This window comes from Heptranchias perlo, chromosome 9 (assembly GCF_035084215.1).
Source record: "Heptranchias perlo isolate sHepPer1 chromosome 9, sHepPer1.hap1, whole genome shotgun sequence".
Classification (NCBI taxonomy): domain Eukaryota; kingdom Metazoa; phylum Chordata; class Chondrichthyes; order Hexanchiformes; family Hexanchidae; genus Heptranchias; species Heptranchias perlo.
In genome coordinates, this window is record NC_090333.1 from 85,098,368 (window position 1) to 85,118,283 (window position 19,916).

Here is a 19,916-nt window from a genome sequence, read left to right on the forward strand (position 1 = left end):
GCTGGTCCAGTTAAGTTTCTGGTCAATTGTGACCCCCAGGATGTTGATGGTGGGGGATTCGGCGATGGTAATGCCGTTGAATGTCAAGGGGAAGTGGTTAGACTCTCTCTTGTTGGAGATGGTCATTGCCTGGCACTTGTCTGGCGCAAATGTTACTTGCCACTTATGAGCCCAAGCCTGGATGTTGTCCAGGTCTTGCTGCTTGCGGGCTCGGACTGCTTCATTATCTGAGGGGTTGCGAATGGAACTGAACACTGTGCAATCATCAGCGAACATCCCCATTTCTGACCTTATGATGGAGGGAAGGTCATTGATGAAGCAGCTGAAGATGGTTGGGCCTAGGACACTGCCTTGAGGAACTCCTGCAGCAATGTCCTGGGGCTGAGATGATTGGCCTCCAACAACCACTACCATCTTCCTTTGTGCTAGGTATGACTCCAACCACTGGAGAGTTTTCCCCCTGATTCCCATTGACTTCAATTTTACTCGGGCTCCTTGGTGCCACACTCGGTCAAATGCTGTCTTGATGTCAAGGGCAGTCACTCTCACCTCACCTCTGGAATTCAGCTCTTTTGTCCATGTTTGGACCAAGGCTGTAATGAGGTCTGGCGCCGAGTGGTCCTGGCGGAACCCAAACTGAGCATCGGTGAGCAGGTTATCGGTGAGTAAGTGCCGCTTGATAGCACTGTCGATGACACCTTCCATCACTTTGCTGATGATTGAGAGTAGACTGATGGGGCGGTAACTGTCCGGATTGGATTTGTCCTGCTTTTTGTGGACAGGACATACCTGGACAATTTTCCACATTGTCGGGTAGATGCCAGTGTTGTAGCTGTACTGGAACAGCTTGGCTAGAGGCGCAGCTAGTTCTGGAGCACAAGTCTTCAGCACTACAGCTGGGATGTTGTCGGGGCCCATAGCCTTTGCTGTATCCAATGCACTCAGCCGATTTCTTGATATCACGTGGAGTGAATCGAATTGGCTGAAGACTGGCATCTTTGATGATGGGGATATCGGGAGGCGGCAGAGATGGATCATCCACTCGGCACTTCTGGCTGAAGATGGTTGCAAACGCTTCAGCCTTGTATTTTGCACTCACGTGCTGGACTCCGCCATCTTTGAGGATGGGGATGTTTGCAGAGCCTCCTCCTCCCGTTAGTTGTTTAATTGTCCACCACCATTCACGACTGGATGTGGCAGGACTGCAGAGCTTTGATCTGATCCGTGTATGTATGAGTGTGCATGTGTGTGCGTGTGTGTGTGTGTGTGTGTGTGTAGTGTATATGTGAGTGTATCTGTGTGTGTGTTAGCGTGTGACTGTTTGTGTGAGTGTGTGTACATGTGTGTACGTTTATCCTTGCGTGTGCGCGTGCGTCTGTGTGTGTGCGTGTTGTAACAGAGTGAGAGGGGTGATATGTAGGTCCTAGGATGTTGAGAGCTGTGTATTTGAGATGGGAATACCATTTTAAGCAATCACTGACCTTAATTGCCTTTAACGACTCCCAGCCTGTAAGAATAAAAGGGTCGGAAATGGTTCAGTTGGTGAGGGGTGTTTGAAGAGAGGAGGAGGGAGTGGTATCACTGTCTTGTTTGTAGCTGTAAGTAAAGACCCTGTGTGGGTGACTAAACCGCACTTGTTTTAGAATCTAGCCTGAGTGTCTAATTTCCCACTGGGTCCTGGCCCTGCATCAGCTGGTTACAAGGGGGAATCTGGGCACTCGGAGAAAGGCCACGACCCACCAGCACGGAGGGAATGCTGAGTGTTAATACAAGCCACATTGGCACAACAGGAGTAGACTAACAAGATTCTGGGACTCCATGGAGAAATGAATTGAACCCTGAGGGTGAAAGTAGAAGATGAGGCAGTAAAGCAAGCACCTGAGAAGGTGCAGGGAAAGCACTTGGTGAATGGTGAGATAGCTGCAGGGCCTGAGATTGACAATCTCAAAAATCAGAGGAAAATGTGGTGTTTTCTGCTCCAGAGAGGACTGAACAGAACAAGAAAAGAATCAGAGTCTGAGACCATGTGCCCTAGTGAGAAGGAGGGTGTTCCTGGAGAGATTGGGCAAGGTGAGCTGCCAAGCATATCCTGACAGGGAGAGCTGCAGGAAATGGAGCTTGACCAGAAGGTGATGCCTGTTGAGGCCAAAGACAAGGAGCAGAAAGATGGCCAGGTTGGTGGAGATCTGACAGCAGGAATTGGAGAGCAGCCTGAGGAGGTGCAAGCTGGTGAGACTGGCCTTACGAAGGTCTCCCAAGTTTGGGTGTTTTAAGTTCACAGTGAAGAAAGAGCAGTCAGTGAAGTCAGAGCCTGTGCAGCTGTTGACCATGGAAAAGGGTGAAGGTGGCATAGCTGGTGAGGTGGGCAGTGAATCCAAGCAAGAAGGGGAAGGAAGCAAAAAGGACAAAGTGAGTCCAGTTACTGATGAGGCTGAAGGATATTCACCAGAAGTTCTTTCCCCTGAAAAAGTAGGAGAGTAAGTCTGTGCATGAAGGCAAAGGCGATCTTGAAATGACAAAGCAGGAAGAGATTAAAAGAACTGATGAGGAGCAGAGAACAAGGGGACATTAATCTCAGTAACTGAAGTCAGACAGCAAGAGCCAAGTATTGACGGGCTATGCAAAGAAACAGTTGGAACTATCACAAGTGAGGTTGCAAAGAAAATGGAAACAAAAATAGTTGAGGTCATCTGAGATGCCAAACTTGAAGTCATGTGATCAGCGCAGTTTGAGGGAATGAAAGAGGAAACCCAAATTGAACTCTGATAAGAGACAGATGTGGCTGCACCTAAACCAGGTAAAGACACAAAGGGCTGAGAAGGTACAAAAAGAGAATGATGAGGAGTTAGCCAGTGGAGCAACTGATAAGCCCGTAATCAAGTTAAAGTCTCCTGGAGACTAAAACTTCAATTGAAGGAGGCAAAGAAGAATCAGGACCTTGGAGGCCAGATAAAGATGAAAACCAAAGAAAGGTGGAGAAAGAATCCTCTAGGGCAAGAGGGACAAAGAGTAAGAGTAAAGCCAGCAGGATGGGCCAAAACTGAGGGTTATATGGCCTTACAAGAGGACAGCACAAGTGAAGAAGCAGAGAGCCCATCAAAGATGAAAAGGTCAAAGGGTACCCATGTCTCCACAAAGTCTAGTTTCCTAGTTTCTCCAAGAAGAAAGAAAATGACTTTAGGTCAAAGAGAAGCCAATGGAAGAAAAACAAAAGGAGAAAAAGTCCAAAGATTTAACAGCAACAGAGGATGTTAAGCAGTGGAAAGAGAAAAAGATGAAGCCTGCTCCAAACCAGGAAGCAGTTCAGGTGGATCGGCCTTCTTCCCTCAGGCCTACCTTCGGTGGTCCATCGGCTTAGGCTGCTGAGAGGACTATACTGTATGATGGGATCCAGCTGCCAGTAGTTTCTCGAGAATTATAGCATGAAGTGTGATGGTATTTATAGGGTATCCATTACCAAATCCAAAGTTGATGAGCTTGAAAGTTGTGTGTGATCGTGAAGAGTCTCTCAATCTGGGCGATTATGATGCCAACACAGTGGCCAGCCTAGACCTCCATGAACTGCCTGAAAATGTTCATCCCAAGGGACTGGCGAGGCAAGAATGAGGGTGGAAAAGGCACGAAGGGTGGAAAAGTCCAGGAACGCCAGCGTCGACTACAGGAACTGCCTGTATCCAATTACCACTTCTTGGCTTGTCATCTATATGGACCATGTCATTGAGAGGGAAAGTGAAACAAGAATGAATGAGCAGAATATTTCCATTGTCCTTCACCCTACTGTACAGATCAGTAATCGTGTATCGTGCCTGATCTTCACTCGTGGCAGAGAGCTGATTGGGGAGATCCAGCTAAAGCCAGTAGTGAAGCCACTTTGCTGGTCCAGTGTGGCAACTATGCCAGCCTTGCCTGAGATACAGGAGAGCATTAAGGAAGAGATTTAGTGGCAGGAATTTCTGAGTTGCTTACGCAGGGATCAGCAAGCTCGGATGAAGGACTTGTCCAAGGAGGAGAGGTTGTGGGAGGTGGAGTGAATTTTAACAGCACTGGAGCAGGACTGTGAAACAAAGCTTGCCAGGCTATTTTTAATGGTGTGAATGCCTCGGGAGGAACTTGCCTTGTAAGCACTGTTCCAGTACAGCTACAACACTGGCATCTACCCGACAATGTGGAAAATTGCCCAGGTATGTCCTGTCCACAAAAAGCAGGACAAATCCAATCCGGCCAATTACCGCCCCATCAGTCTACTCTCAATCATCAGCAAAGTGATGGAAGGTTAGGGTTAGGGTTAGGGATAATTCTGTTGGTGACGGGAGTAAGGATAATTCTGTTATAGAATCATAGAATCATAGAAGTTACAACATGGAAACAGGCCCTTCGACCCAACATGTCCATGTCGCCCAGTTTATACCACTAAGCTAGTCCCAATTGCCTGCACTTGGCCCATATCCCTCTATACCCATCTTACCCATGTAACTGTCCAAATGCTTTTTAAAAGACAAAATTGTACCCGCCTCTACTACTGCCTCTGGCAGCTCGTTCCAGACACTCACCACCCTTTGAGTGAAAAAATTGCCCCTCTGGACCCTTTTGTATCTCTCCCCTCTCACCTTAAATCTATGTCCCCTCGTTATAGACTCCCCTACCTTTGGGAAAAGATTTTGACTATCTACCTTATCTATGCCCCTCATTATTTTATAGACTTCTATAAGATCACCCCTTAACCTCCTACTCTCCAGGGAAAAAAGTCCCAGTCTATCTAACCTCTCCCTACAAGTCAAACCATCAAGTCCCAGCAGCATCCTAGTAAATCTTTTCTGCACTCTTTCTAGTTTAATAATATCCTTTCTATAATAGGGTGACCAGAACTGTACACAGTATTCCAAGTGTGGCCTTACTGATGTCTTGTACAACTTCATCAAGACATCCCAACTCCTGCATTCAATGTTCTGACCAATGAAACCAAGCATGCCGAATGCCTTCTTCACCACCCTATCCACCTGTGACTCCACTGTCAAGGAGCCATGAACCTGTACTCCTAGATCTCTTTGTTCTATAACTCTCCCCAACGCCCTACCATTAACGGAGTAGGTCCTGGCCCGATTCGATCTACCAAAATGCATCACCTCACATTTATCTAAATTAAACTCCATCTGCCATTCATCGGCCCACTGGCCCAATTTATCAAGATCCCGTTGCAATCCTAGATAACCTTCTTCACTGTCCACAATGCCACCAATCTTGGTGTCATCTGCAAACTTACTAACCATGCCTCCTAAATTCTCATCCAAATCATTAATATAAATAACAAATAACAGCGGACCCAGCACCGATCCCTGAGGCACACCGCTGGTCACAGGCCTCCAGTTTGAAAAACAACCCTCTACAACCACCCTCTGTCTTCTGTCGTCAAGCCAATTTTGTATCCAATTGGCTACCTCACCTTGGATCCCGTGAGATTTAACCTTATGTAACAACCTACCATGCGGTACCTTGTCAAAGGCTTTGCTGAAGTCCATGTAGACCACGTCTACTGCACAGCCCTCATCTATCTTCTTGGTTACCCCTTCAAAAAACTCAATCAAATTCGTGAGACATGATTTTCCTCTCACAAAACCATGCTGACTGTTCCTAATCAGTCCCTGCCTCTCCAAATGCCTGTAGATCCTGTCCCACAGAATACCCTCTAACAACTTACCCACTACAGATGTCAGGCTCACCGATCTGTAGTTCCCAGGCTTTTCCCTGCCGCCCTTCTTAAACAAAGGCACAACATTTGCTACCCTCCAATCTTCAGGCACCTCACCTGTAGCTGTCGATGATTCAAATATCTCTGCTAGGGGACCCGCAATTTCCTCCCTAACCTCCCATAACGTCCGGGGATACATTTCATCAGGTCCCGGAGATTTATCTACCTTGATGCACGTTAAGACTTCCAGCACCTCCCTCTCTGTAATATGTACACTCCTCAAGACATCACTATTTATTTCCCCAAGTTCCCTAACATCCATGCCTTTCTCAACCATAAATAAATAGCGATGTGAAATATTCATTCAGGATCTCACCCATCTCTTGAGGTTCCGCACATAGATGACCTTGTTGATCCTTAAGAGGCCCTATTCTCTCCCTAGTTACTCTTTTGCCCTTTATGTTGGTGATGGGAGTGAGGATAATTCTGTTGGTGATGGGAGTGAGGATAATTCTGTTGGTGATGGGAGTGAGGATAATTCTGTTGGTGATGAGAGTGAGGATAATTCTGTTGGTGATGGGAGTGAGGATAATTCTGTTGGTGATGAGAGTGAGGATAATTCTGTTGGTGATGAGAGTGAGGATAATTCTGTTGGTGATGGGAGTGAGGATAATTCTGTTGGTGATGGGAGTGAGGATAATTCTGTTGGTGATGGGAGTGAGGATAATTCTGTTGGTGATGGGAGTGAGGATAATTCTGTTGGTGATGGGAGTGAGGATAATTCTGTTGGTGATGGGAGTGAGGATAATTCTGTTGGTGATGGGAGTGAGGATAATTCTGTTGGTGATGGGAGTGAGGATAATTCTGTTGGTGATGAGAGTGAGGATAATTCTGTTGGTGATGGGAGTGAGGATAATTCTGTTGGTGATGGGAGTGAGGATAATTCTGTTGGTGATGGGAGTGAGGATAATTCTGTTGGTGATGAGAGTGAGGATAATTCTGTTGGTGATGGGAGTGAGGATAATTCTGTTGGTGATGGGAGTGAGGATAATTCTGTTGGTGATGAGAGTGAGGATAATTCTGTTGGTGATGAGAGTGAGGATAATTCTGTTGGTGATGGGAGTGAGGATAATTCTGTAGGTGATGAGAGTGAGGATAATTCTGTAGGTGATGAGAGTGAGGATAATTCTGTAGGTGATGGGAGTGAGGATAATTCTGTAGGTGATGAGAGTGAGGATAATTCTGTTGGTGATGGGAGTGAGGATAATTCTGTTGGTGATGGGGGTGAGGATAATTCTGTAGGTGATGAGAGTGAGGATAAGCCTGGAGTCTTGGGAATGGATAGGGTATTCATGTTTGAAGCTCAATTTGGTTCACGAGGACACAGATTGCACATTGTCTGGTTCGGCCTGAACTAACAGTGAGGGAGGAGGATGAAGTGAGGGACAAGTGTACAGTGGTTTTGGGTGTTGAGTAAAATGGCTTCTATATTACCGATATTGAGGCGGACGTAGTTTTGACTCCCCAATGAATTGTTGCCAAATCGTTAGTTGTGAAAAGTTGTCAGTGGTGGAGAAGTACAGCTGAGTGTTAATCAACAACGTTATTCAAACTAACCCCAAGGGGAGAGGAGAAGCAATGGAGGAGTCAAATGCATTGAATGACTCAGGTATACAGGGAGCGATAACACAGCATGTTCGTAGTCACAAAGGAACTGGGTGATTTTGACCAGTGTGGGCAGATCAAAGGCCACGTTAAATAGATTCAGTGGAAAATTGTGGGAGAGGTGAGCACTAAGATGAGTGGAGTAGATGCATTAAGGAAGCTTAAAAAGGTTAGAGATGAGGTGGGACCTATAAAGGGTGGAGAGTGAGCTTTGAGAAGGGTTGATGACTGCAACTTTGAAAGAGAGGGGAACAATGCAAGTGCAAAAGGAGCTGTTCATGACATCAGTGAGTTCTAGGACAAGGAAAGGTAGGTGAAAGGTGAGGAGTTAGATGGGGAGGGGATAGAGGGAGCAGGAGATGAGTCTCATCGAGAAGATGGTCTGAGGGTGGTGGGAAAGAGGTAACAGTGATTTTGGGTCAGATGGGGAGTAGGAGGAGGAAGTGGTGGCTCAGGCAGTCATATGGAGAGTCTCAATAAGATCCTTGTGCTTGGCATTGGAGGAGGTGGGGGAAGGGAGCTGGATGAGTGATTAGTCATCAAGAAGAGGAGTTCTTGACCTCGAAGATGATTGTGAGAGGAGACACAGTATTACTTGAGATTTTTATTTTAATTTGCTGTTGGCATGTAGGCAATGCTGGCAAGGTAGCATTTATTGCCCATCCCATGCCAACCTCCTTTAACACCTCTCCTCTGTCCAGTTCACTAAGACTGTCCTCACTTGGTTCCACTCTTACCTATCCGATCGTAAGCAGAGTGTCTCCAGTAATGGCTTCTCTTCCCGTCCCATCCCCATACCATTACCTCTGGAGTCCCCCAACGATCTATCCTTGACCCCCTCCTCTACCTTGTCTACTTACTGCCACTTGGTGACATCATCCACAGACAAGGAGTTAGATTCCACAGGTACTCTGACCACTTCCCTCAACCATCCACTGCTTCTGCTTTAGAAGATTGCTTGTCTGATATCCAGTCTTGGATGAGCCGCAATTTCTTCCAGTTAAATATTGTGAAGACTGAAGCCATTGTCGTCAGCCCTCGGCACAAACTCCCTTCCCTAGCCACCAATTCCATCTCCCTCCCCAGCCACTGTCTCAGGCTGAACCAGACTGCTTGCAACCTCATCATCCTATTTGACTCTGAGCTGAGCTTCCAAACTTATATCCACTCCATTACAAAAGCGGCTATTTCATCACCATAACATCACCCATCTTCACCACTACCTCATCCCATCTGCCACTGAAACGCTTTGTCACATCCAGACTTGACCATTCCAATACTCTTCTGGCCAGCCTCCCATCCTACACTCTCTGATTCATCCAAAACTCTGCTGCCCTTATCCTATACCACACCAACTCCCGTTCACTTCTCATGCCTGTCCATCTAACTTGCATTGGTTCCCGGTCTCCTAATGCCTCAGATTTAAAATTCTCATCCTCAAGTTTAACTCCCCTCATGGTTTTGCCCCTCTGTAACCTCCACCAGCTCTAAAGCCCCCCACAAACTCTCTGTTCCTCTGACTCTGGCCTCTTGTGCATTCTGTCTTCCTTCACCTGACCATTGGTGGCTGTGTGTTCAGCTGCCTAGGCCCCTCACTGTGGAATTCCCTTCCTCAACCCCACTGCTTCTCCATCTTTCTCTTCCTATAAGGCCCTCTATCTGAGCAAACTTTTGGTCACCACTCCTAATATCACCCTCTATAACGCAACATCCATTTTTTGATTGCACTTCTGTGAAATGCTTTCTGGGCATTTTTCTATGTTAAAGGCACTACATAAATACAAGCTGTTGTTATTATCCCTAGTTGCCTGGAGGGAATCAACACTCCACCATATAGTTTGGGACTGGACACCAGGCACAAATGACAAGCTCCCATCCCAGAAGATTATTGGACTGGTTGGGTTTAGTTTGGTTTTTATGACTATTTGTTTTCTAGGTGTTCACCTACAAATTACCACATTTATTGAACTCAATTTCATACTTTACCATGGTGGGATTTGAATTCACAGTTTCTTGGTTACAGAGCCCAGTACTATAACCACGAGGCCATTTGACTTATAGGGAGAGGTTGGATGGACTGAGACTTTTTTCCCTGGAGAGTAGGAGGTTTCGGGGTGATCTTATAGCAGTCTATAAAATAATGAGGGGCATAGATAAGGTCGATAGTCAAAATCTTTTCCCAAAGGTAGGGGAGTCTATAACGAGGGGACATAGATTTAAGGTGAGAGGGGAGAGATACAAAAGGGTCCAGAGGGGCAATTTTTTCACTCAAAGGGTGGTGAGTGTCTGGAACGAGCTGCCAGAGGCAGTAGTAGAGGCGGGTACAATTTTGTCTTTTAAAAAGCATTTGGACAGTTACATGGGTAAGATGGGTATAGAGGGATATGGGCCAAGTGCAGGCAATTGGGACTAGCTTAGTGGTATAAACTGGGCGACATGGACATGTTGGGCCGAAGGGCCTGTTTCCATGTTGTAAACTTCTATGATTCTATGATTCTAGGCCACCATACCAAAAGGTCAAGTGGATTAGCTGGTGGACCATCAGACCAGTCGTGTGCCAACTGTGACATGTCACCTCAGACTTGAGGGCGCAGAGGTGATAACTGTACTGGAAAACAGCAGGGCTGGGAGACTGTGAGGGAATTGGTGAGGGTCATAGGGCATCAAAGGTAGATCAGAGGGAGGTGGCAGAGGTAGCAGTGTTGTGACAGGTGGAGAGCCAGAGGTGACAGAGTTAGGAGTTAGAGAGTGTGTTGGTGAGGGAGATGGAAGAAGCTTTTTCCAGGGATTTGGGGAAAGGGCAGTGCATTTTGAGGCGGAAGGGGGGATGTAGATGGTTAGGAAGGCAAGAAAGAAACCAGAGATGGCTTTGTGAAAAATCATAACCTTGGGTGCAGTCAGGGCTTACATAACGGCATGGTCAGGGAAGTGTCACGTGTGGGTTAGGAGGTTTCTGTGTAAGTTGAGGTTGAATCGAATAGGAGAGAGGAGAGGTCAAAGGAGAGGTGGACAGGGACAATTTAGGTTGTTTAGTAGAGAGACTAAAAAGGGGAGATCTTAGCGAGTAAATCATGGTTGCATTTGAGAGGATGGCAGGGAAACTTTAAATGAGAGGCAGTATTGTGGATCAAGTAGAGATGCTCATAGGACAGGTACCAGAGGACATGGTAATGAGAGGCGCACACATGCATAGAATTACATACGTGGAATTACATAGAATTTACAGCACAGAAACAGGCCATTCGGCCCAACTGGTGTATGCCGGTGTTAATGCTCCAAACAAGCCTCCTCCCACCTTACTTCATCTAACCCGATTACCATATCCTATTCTTTTCTCCCACTTATGCGCACTTTTTACGCATATGTACAATTTTATCTTTGAATTGTTCCACTCTAACACTGGGAACTAAACATTCCTGACCAGATAATGAAAGAACGGCATAGATGCTTAACAAATACTTCACCTCTGTATTTCCTGTCGTTTTGCCTCCTTTCATTTCTCCTCTCGGGTTCTCTGCTCCCCCAATACCTACCCCAACCCTTCAGCACTCCTCAACCTTCCTACTCTCCTGCTGCTGTCCCAGGCTTGACTCCCTCTTAGATAAGCCCACAGCTTCCCTCTGTGCCTCTCTTGGCATCTTCTGAAGGGCCCATCAAGGCACTCGTCACTGCCTCCTTACGAACAGCAACCCCAACTGCCCCAATGTACTTATCCAGCTTCCCCTTAAATGTTTCTATGCTATTCGCCTCAACTACTCCTTGTGGTAGCGCTTTCAAGCAGGAGGCACTGGACAGCGGTCAGGAGCTGGAACCCTGGCCGACTTTTCTCCTCTGTAATTCCTCAATTGGTCCTTCAATTGGATTCCCACAGAAGCAGCAATGAATGATAATGCAACAAAGAGCCACTGAGTGTCACTGCTGCTCTATATTTTAAACAGTCTCTGCTTTCCTCCCTTTCTGAAGCTGGTGTACTCATGTTGAAGTTCAGTTCCACTGGTAGCGGGGGCCCTCTCACATCTCACCCTGCTGCCATTCTTTATGTGTCAGGATCGTCGTTCATTTTCGATTGTTCCTGCTCTCAGTGGGGCCACCCACAATTTCCAAACTAAGAGAATTTGAACCCAAGTCTCGGCCAGTGCCTCTTTTACAGTCAGCCACCAGGAGATGCTGCAAACTAAAACGATAGGTTTCAGGAAATCATTCAGTGGTCGCATAATTTCCGTAAGAGGAAAGAAGAAATTGTATTTATGCAGGTCTTTTATTCTGTAGCCCTGTTGCAAGAACAATTTAAACATTTGGAATAGTACCAACCTGCCTTGAGATATTCTAATCAGCTTGGGTCTGTCCTGAATCCAGAATGACTTGTCCCGCTGCACTTGTTGTGATATAAAGAGAGGAGAAGACTGGGTGAAACATATTCAGAGTTGCCTGACCCTGGATGAACAATTCAAAGATAAAATTGTAGAACTAGCAACATTCATTTCTATGGGGAGGTAATAGCCTTGACAGAAACTTGGCTTCAGCCACTCCAACACTGGGAACTAAACATTCCTGACCAGATAATGAAAGAACGGCATAGATGCTTAACAAATACTTCACCTCTGTATTTCCTGTCATTTTGCCTCCTTTCATTTCTCCTCTCTCGGGTTCTCTGCCCCCCCCCACCCAACCCTTCAGAACTCCTCAACCTTCCTACTCTCCTGCTGCCGTCCCAGACTTGACTCCCTCTTAGATAAGCCCACAGCTTCCCTCTGTGCCTCTCTTGGCATCTTCCAAAGGGCCCATCGAGGCACTCGTCACTGCCTCCTTACGAACAGCAACCCCAACTGCCCCATCCTACTCTCTCACCGACCTCCCCACCCAATACGCTCACTGGGGTCTAATCTTGTCAGTCTCCTTCCCATCCCACTCACCACTCCCAGCGCTGAGCCTGTGGACTCTGCCAGCGAATCAGCTATCGCCGCCTCTCTCCGCATCTCTCTCCAGAGTGTCCGTTCACTTGTGAACAAGGCCCTTGCCATCCATGAGCTTATCGTGGATGATTGCAGCGACATCATGGCCTTGACCGAAACTTGGCTGGTGGGTGATGATACCTTAATGAAGCCTCCCTACCTGGCTATATCTTCCACTTGCCCCGCCCAAACCGCCGCGGTGGCGGTGTGGCCCTTATCATCAAATCACACTTTTTCTGTCCCCCTACTTCCCTGGCACCTTCTCCTCCTTTGAGCATCTCACCTTGTTCCACCCCTCTCACCTCACCGTACAAATCCTCGTTCTCTACCGCCCACCCAAGTACCACGTCAAGTTTCTCAGCGGAATAACTTCACTGCTTTCCTCCCTTAGCCTCTGCACCAAGCGGCTTCTCATCCTCGGTGATTTCAACCTCCATCTAAACTCATCATGCTCTCTCTCCTCTGAGTTCACTGCCCTCCTATCCTCCCTTAATCTCTCCCTCCACAGAAACTCCCCTTCCCATACTCACGGCCACTCCCTCAACCGTGCCATCTCATGTGACTTCTCTACTCCCATTGTGTCAATTACGGGTAATCTCTGATCACATCCTTGTATCCCTCTCCACCCACATCACCCTTCCCCCCCACAACCCCACTTCTTTCTGTATTCTCCCCTGGAAAAAACTCTCCCCCAGGTCACTTACAACGGCACTTTCAAATTCCCAATTGTCTAGCCTTTTCACCACAAGTTTTCTGCAGCTACCAATCTGCTCAATCACAATGAAACTACCGAATTGTCATAAAAACCCACCTGGTTCACTAATATCCTTTAGGGAAGGAAACCTGCCATCCTTACCCGGTCTGGCCTATATGTGACTCCAGACCCACAGCAATGTGGTTGATTCTTAATCTCCCTCTGAAATGGCCTAGCAAGCCACTCAGTTGTAAAATCTCGCTAAAAAAAGTCACAATAAGAATAAAACCGGACGGACCACCCGGCATCGGACCACTAGGCACCGGACACGACAAAGGCAAACCAAGCCCAGTCGACCCTGCAAAGTCCTCCTCACTAACATCTGGGGACTTGTGCCAAAATTGGGAGAGCTGTCCCACTGACCAGCCAAGCAACAGCCTGACATAGCCATACTCACAGAATCAAACCTTTCAGCCAATGTCCCAGACTCTTCCATCAGCATTCCAACAGCAGGACAGACCTACCAGAGGTGGCAGTAGTTATATACAGTCAGGAGGGAGTGGCCCTGGGAATCCTCAACATTGACTCTGGACCCCATGAAATCTCACGGCATCAGGTCAAACATGGGCAAGGAAACCTCCTGCTGATTACCACCTACCGCCCTCCCTCAGCTGATGAATCAGTCCTCTTCCATGTTGAACACCACTTGGAGGAAGCACTGAGGGTAGCAAGGGCACAGAATGTACTCTGGGTGGGGGACTTCAATGTCCATCACCAAGAATGGCTCGGTAGCACCACTACTGACCGAGCTGGCCGAGTCCTAAAGGACATAGCTCCTAGACTGGGCCTGCGGCAGGTGGTGAGCGAACCAACACGAGGGAAAAACTTACTTGACCTCGTCTTCACCAATCTACCTGTCGCAGATGCATCTGTCCATGACAGTATTGGTAGGAGTGACCACCGCACAGTCCTCATGGAGATGAAATCCCATCTTCGCACTGAGGACACCATCCAACGTGTTGTGTGGCACTACCACCGTGCTAAATGGGATAAATTCAGAACAGATCTAGCAGCTCAAAACTCGACATCCATGAGGTGCTGTGGGCCATCAGCAGCAGCAGAATTGTATTCCAGCAAAATCTGTAACCTCATGGCCGGGCATATTCCTCACTCTACCATTACCAACAAGCCAGGGGATCAACCCTGGTTCAATGAGGAGTGTATGAGAGCATGCCAGGAGCAGCACCAGGCGTACCTAAAAATGAGGTGTCAACCTGGTGAAGCTACAACTCAGGACTACATGCATGCTAAACAGCGGAATCAACATGCTATAGACAGGGCTAAGCGATTCCACAACCAACGGATCAGATCAAAGCTCTGCAGTCCTGCCACATCCAGTTGTGAATGGTGGTGGACAATTAAACAACTAACGGGAGGAGGAGGCTCTGTAAACATCCCCATCCTCAACGATGGCGGAGTCCAGCACGTGAGTGCAAAAGACAAGGCTGAAGCGTTTGCAACCATCTTCAGCCAGAAGTGCCGCGTGGATGATCCATCTCGGCTTCCTCCTGATTTCCCCACCATCAAAGAAGCCAGTCTTCAGCCAATTCGATTCACTCCATATGATATCAAGAAACGGCTGAGAGCACTGGATACAGCAAAGGCTATGGGCCCCGATAACATCCCAGCTGTAGTGCTGAAGACTTGTGCTCCAGAACTAGCTGCGCCTCTAGCCAAGCTGTTCCAGTACAGCTACAACACTGGTATCTACCCGACAATGTGGAAAATTGCCCAGGTATGTCCTGTCCACAAAAAGCAGGACAAATCCAATCCGGCCAATTACCGCCCCATCAGTCTACTCTCAATCATCAGCAAAGTGATGGAAGGTGTCATCGACAGTGCTATCAAGCGGCACTTACTCACCAATAACCTGCGCACCGATGCTCAGTTTGGGTTCCGCCAGGACCACTCAGCTCCAGACCTCATTACAGCCTTGGTCCAAACGTGGACAAAAAAACTGAATTCCAGAGGTGAAGTGAGAGTGTGGCACCAAAGAGCCATAGTAAAATTGAAGTCAATGGGAATCAGGGGGAAAACTCTCCAGTGGCTGGAGTCATACCTAGCACAAAGGAAGATGGTAGTGGTTGTTGGAGGCCAATCATCTCAGCCCCAGGACATTGCTGCAGGAGTTCCTCAGGGCAGTGTCCTCAGCCCAACCATCTTCAGCTGCTTCATCAATGACCTTCCCTCCATTATAAGGTCAGAAATGGGGATGTTCGCTGATGATTGCACAGTGTTCAGTTCCATTCACAACCTCTCAGATAATGAAGCAGTCCGAGCCCGCATGCAGCAAGACCTGGACCACATCCAGGCTTGGGCTCATAAGTGGCAAGTAACATTTGCGCCAGAAAAGTGCCAGGCAATGACCATCTCCAACAAGAGAGTCTAACCACCTCCCCTTGACATTCAACGGCATTACCATCGCCAAATCCCCCACCATCAACATCCTGGGGGTCACCATTGACCAGAAACTTAACTGGACCAGCCATATAAATACTGTGCCTACAAGAGCAGGTCAGAGGCTGGGTATTCTGCGGTGAGTGACTCACCTCCTGACTCTCCAAAGCATTTCCACCATCTACAAGGCACAAGTCAGGAGTGTGATGGAATACTCTCCACTTGCCTGGATGAGTGCAGCTCCAACAACACCCAAGAAGCTCGACACCATCCAGGACAAAGCAGCCCGCTTGATTGGCACCCCATCCACCACCCTGAACATTCACTCCCTTCACCACTGGCTCACTGTGGCTGCAGTGTGTACCATCCACGGGATGCACTGCAGCAACTCACCAAGGCTTCTTCGACAGCACCTCCCAAACCCGCGACCTCTACCTGGAAGGACAAGGGCAGCAGGTACATGGGAACAACACCACCTGCACGTTCCCCTCCAAGTCACACATCATCCCGACTTGGAAATATATCGCCGTTCCTTCATCGTCGCTGAGTCAAAATCCTGGAACTCCCTTCCTAACAGCACTGTGGGAGAACCTTCACCACACGGACTGCAGCGGTTCAAGAAGGCGGCTCACCACCACCTTCTCAAGGTCAATTAGGGATGGGCAATAAATGCCGGCCTTGCCAGCGACGCCCACATCCCATGAACGAATAAAAAATAACCTCTCACCTCCACCTTTGATGCCCTTGTCCCCTTTAAAACCGTTACTCTCTCTCACCCTGGTCGCTCCCCCTGATACGGCCCCCATCTCCGCTCCCTTAAGTCCAAGGGACGCAGACTTGAACGTTTCTGGTGGGCAATTGGTTTTGCCATTCATTGCCATATCTGGCTGGACCACATTAAGCACTATCGGGTCCTGCTCTCCTCTGACAAACTGTCTTCTTAAACCCTTCTCCCCTGCCCCCTCCATCCTCACCTCCAACAACAAGTGCAAGGAGCTCATGGCTTCTTTGTCACTAAGATTGAGACCATCCGTTCAGCTGCCTCTGCCACTTCCCTCCCTTCTCATAGCCGACCAAACCAAACTTCCCCTATGGTTCCCCCCTGCCCTAGCCCTGAACTCACATCTTTCTCTGGTTTCTCTCCTATCTCCCCTCATGCCCTCTCCGAGCTCAGCTTGACCATGAGACCCACCTCCTGCTCCCTCGACCCTATTCACACCAAACTGCTGACCACCCAACTTCCCTTCCTGGCCCCCATGTTAGCTGACATTGTTAACGGTTCCCTCTCCTCAGGTACAGTTCCCCTCCCCTTCAAATTTGCCGTCATCAACCCCTCCTCAAAAAATCCACCCTTGATCCCTCTGTCCTTGCAAAGTACCGCCTCATCTCCAACCTCTCTTTTCTCTCCAAAGTCATTGAACGTGTTGTCGCCTCCCAAACCCATGCCCATCTTTCCCGCAACTCCATGTTTGAATCCTTCCAATCAGGTTTCCACCCCTGCCACAGCACTGAAATGGCCCTTATCAGAGTCACAAATGACATCCTATGTGACTGAGACCATGGTAATCTATACCTCTTCATCCTTCTCGACCTGTCTGCAGCCTTTGACACGGTTGACCACACCATCCTCCTCCAACGCCTCTCCTCCATCGTCCAGCTGGGTGGGACTGCGCTCACCTGGTTCCATTCCTATCTATCCAGTCATAGCCAGAGAATCACCTGCAATGGCTTCTCTTCCTGCTCCTGCACTGTTATCTCTGGAGTCCCCCAAGGATCTATCCTTGGCCCCCTCCTATTTCTCATCGACATGCTGCCCCTCGGCGACGTCATCCGAAAACACAATGTTAGGTTCCATATGTTCACTGACAACACCCAGCTCTACCTCACCACCATCTCCCTCGACCCCTCCACTGTTTCTCATTTGTCACACTGCTTGTCTGACATTCAGTGCTGGAAGAGCAGAAATTTCCTCCAATTAAATATTGGGAAGACTGAAGCCACTGTCTTTGGTTCCTGTCACAAACTCCGTTCCCTAGCCACTGACTCCATCCCTCTCCCTGACCACTGTCTGAGGCTGAACCAGACTGTTCGCAACCTCGTTGTCCTATTCGACCCTGAGATGAGCTTCAGACCACATAACAGCTCCATGACCAAGATCGCCTACTTCCACCTCCATAACATCGCCCATCTTCATCCCTGCCTCAGCTCATCTGCTGCTGAAACCCTCATCCATGCCTTTGTTACCTCTTGACTCAACTATATTCCACTACTCTCCTGGCCGGCCTCCCATCTTCCACCCTCCATAAGCTTGAGCTCATCCAACGTTCTGCTGCCTGTATCCTAACTCGTACCAAGCCCTGTTCTCCCATCACCCCTGTGCTCGCTGACTTACATTGGCTCCCGGTCCAGGAACACCTCAATTTTAAAATTCTCATCCTTGTTTCCAAATCCCTCCATGACCTCGCCGCTCCCTATCTCTGTAACCTCCTCCAGCCCTACAACCCTCCGAGATCTCTGCGCTCCTCCAAATCTGGCCTCTTGTCCATCCCCAAATTTTCCTGCGCTCTACCATTGGTGGCCGTGCCTTCAGCTGCCTGGACCCTAAACTCTGGCATTCCCTCCCTAAACCTCTCCGCCTCTCTCTCCTCCTTTAAGACGCTCCTTAAAACCTACCTCTTTGACCAAGCTTTTGGTCACCTGTCCTAATATCGCCTTACGTGGCTCGGTGTCAAATTTTGTTTGATAATCGCTGCTGTGAAACACCTTGGGACGTTTTACGACGTTAAATACACTGTATAAATGGAAGTTGTTGTTGCTGGTGGTGGTGGAGGATGGACTGCAGGAGTTCCAGAGGAATAACTATTAGAGATAAATATCAAAAAGGGTTAATGTGGCTTTGCATTGATAAGTGACGAGGCCGCGATGGTCAACAACTCAGAATACTGAGGGGATTAATTGATGAAATAACGGACCATTCCACCATTTTCCAAAATTCTCTGGAAACGGGAATTATGCCAATGAACTGAAGGGTGATGATCTTTCATCCGACTCAATAAAAAGCAAAAGTATAAACCAGCTTACTGTAGAGTGGTCAGCCTCACAAGAAAAATGACTGGAGAGCAGAATAAGAGATAACATCAATGAAGAGGGCCAATCAGGAATAGTCAGTGCTGATTTGTAAAAGCCAGATAATGCTCGACTAATTTCATCTTCAAGAGATTGTTATGTTTTTGGGTTTTTATGCTGTCTACTCTCCTTGGGTTCTGTGTCACTGGCCATTCCCATAAACGGACCTCGTGCCCCCTGTAGACCAGAGTGCCTTTGCCTGCCGTTGGTCAGTGGGCAGCACTCTCACCTGAGTCAGAAGGTCGTGGGTTCGAGCCCCACTCCAGAGTCTTGAGCCCATAATCCAAGCTGACACTCCCAGTGCAGTACTAAGGGAGTGCTGCACTGTCGGAGGTACCGTCTTTCAGATGAGACGTTAAACCGAGGCCCTATCTGCCCTCTCAGGTGAATGTAAAAGATTCCATGGCCACTATTTCGAAAAGCAGGGGAGTTCTCCCCGGTGTCCTGGCTAATATTTATCCATCAACCAACATCATTAAAACAGATTATCTGGTCATTATCACATTGCTGTTTGTGGGATCTTGCTGTGTGCAAATTGGCTGCCACGTTTCCTACATTACAACAGTGATTACACTTCAAAAGTACTTCATTGGGATGTCCTAAGGTTGTGAAAGGGGCTATATAAATGCAAGTCTTTCTTCTCTTTCTAGATAGCGAGACTGAGCAGTTGAACAGAGAACCCTTACCACTGTATTCTGGCTTTCTGGAATATATCAAGTGCCGCCATGTGATCTTCTCAGCTTCAGAAGACAAAAGAATATATGATCAGTCAGAGTATAAACCAAAACTCAGGCAGTAAATCAATAGTCGAAGATATTTAACATTAATCAGGTAGATGATCGGTACTTGCACCAGCAGGATAGTTACAGTCATTACAAATCTTACTAATCTATCTGAAACATAAAACAATGGCACTCCTCCTAATGTAACCCTCTCTATAAAATTGATCCTTGATACACAGTCACTTCTTATGTTGCCCTGTGCGATTGCAGAGCCGTTGAGTAGCCCTGTATCTCTGCTGGATTCAGATCTATCGTTCAAACTCCTTTCAAGATATATCGGAACAAAGGACATTATAAATGTATCTCATTGCTACATTATGTGGTCAAACATTCACAGGTTGTCAGTTCCATTGGACACTTACCTACAAAAATACAGCTCCCACTCACATCTCCCGGCCTGCCTATCTGTACCTGACGCAGAAGACAAGGTAACCATATTCAGTCGAATGACACTTTAGCAGAAAAGTGTTAAGAAGCGTCTTTTAGGAATAATGTATCTGAAGTGACGATTTTGCATCCCAGACTGTAATGTACATTCGACCTTCTCGTGCTGC

General features: G+C 47.7%; 1 pseudogene; it reads left to right on the forward strand.

Moving 5' to 3' along the window:
• Positions 1-2,111: 2,111 nt before the first annotated feature.
• On the forward strand, positions 2,112-4,094 carry LOC137324935 (ralA-binding protein 1-A-like; annotated as a pseudogene).
• The last annotated feature ends 15,822 nt before the right edge of the window (positions 4,095-19,916 follow it).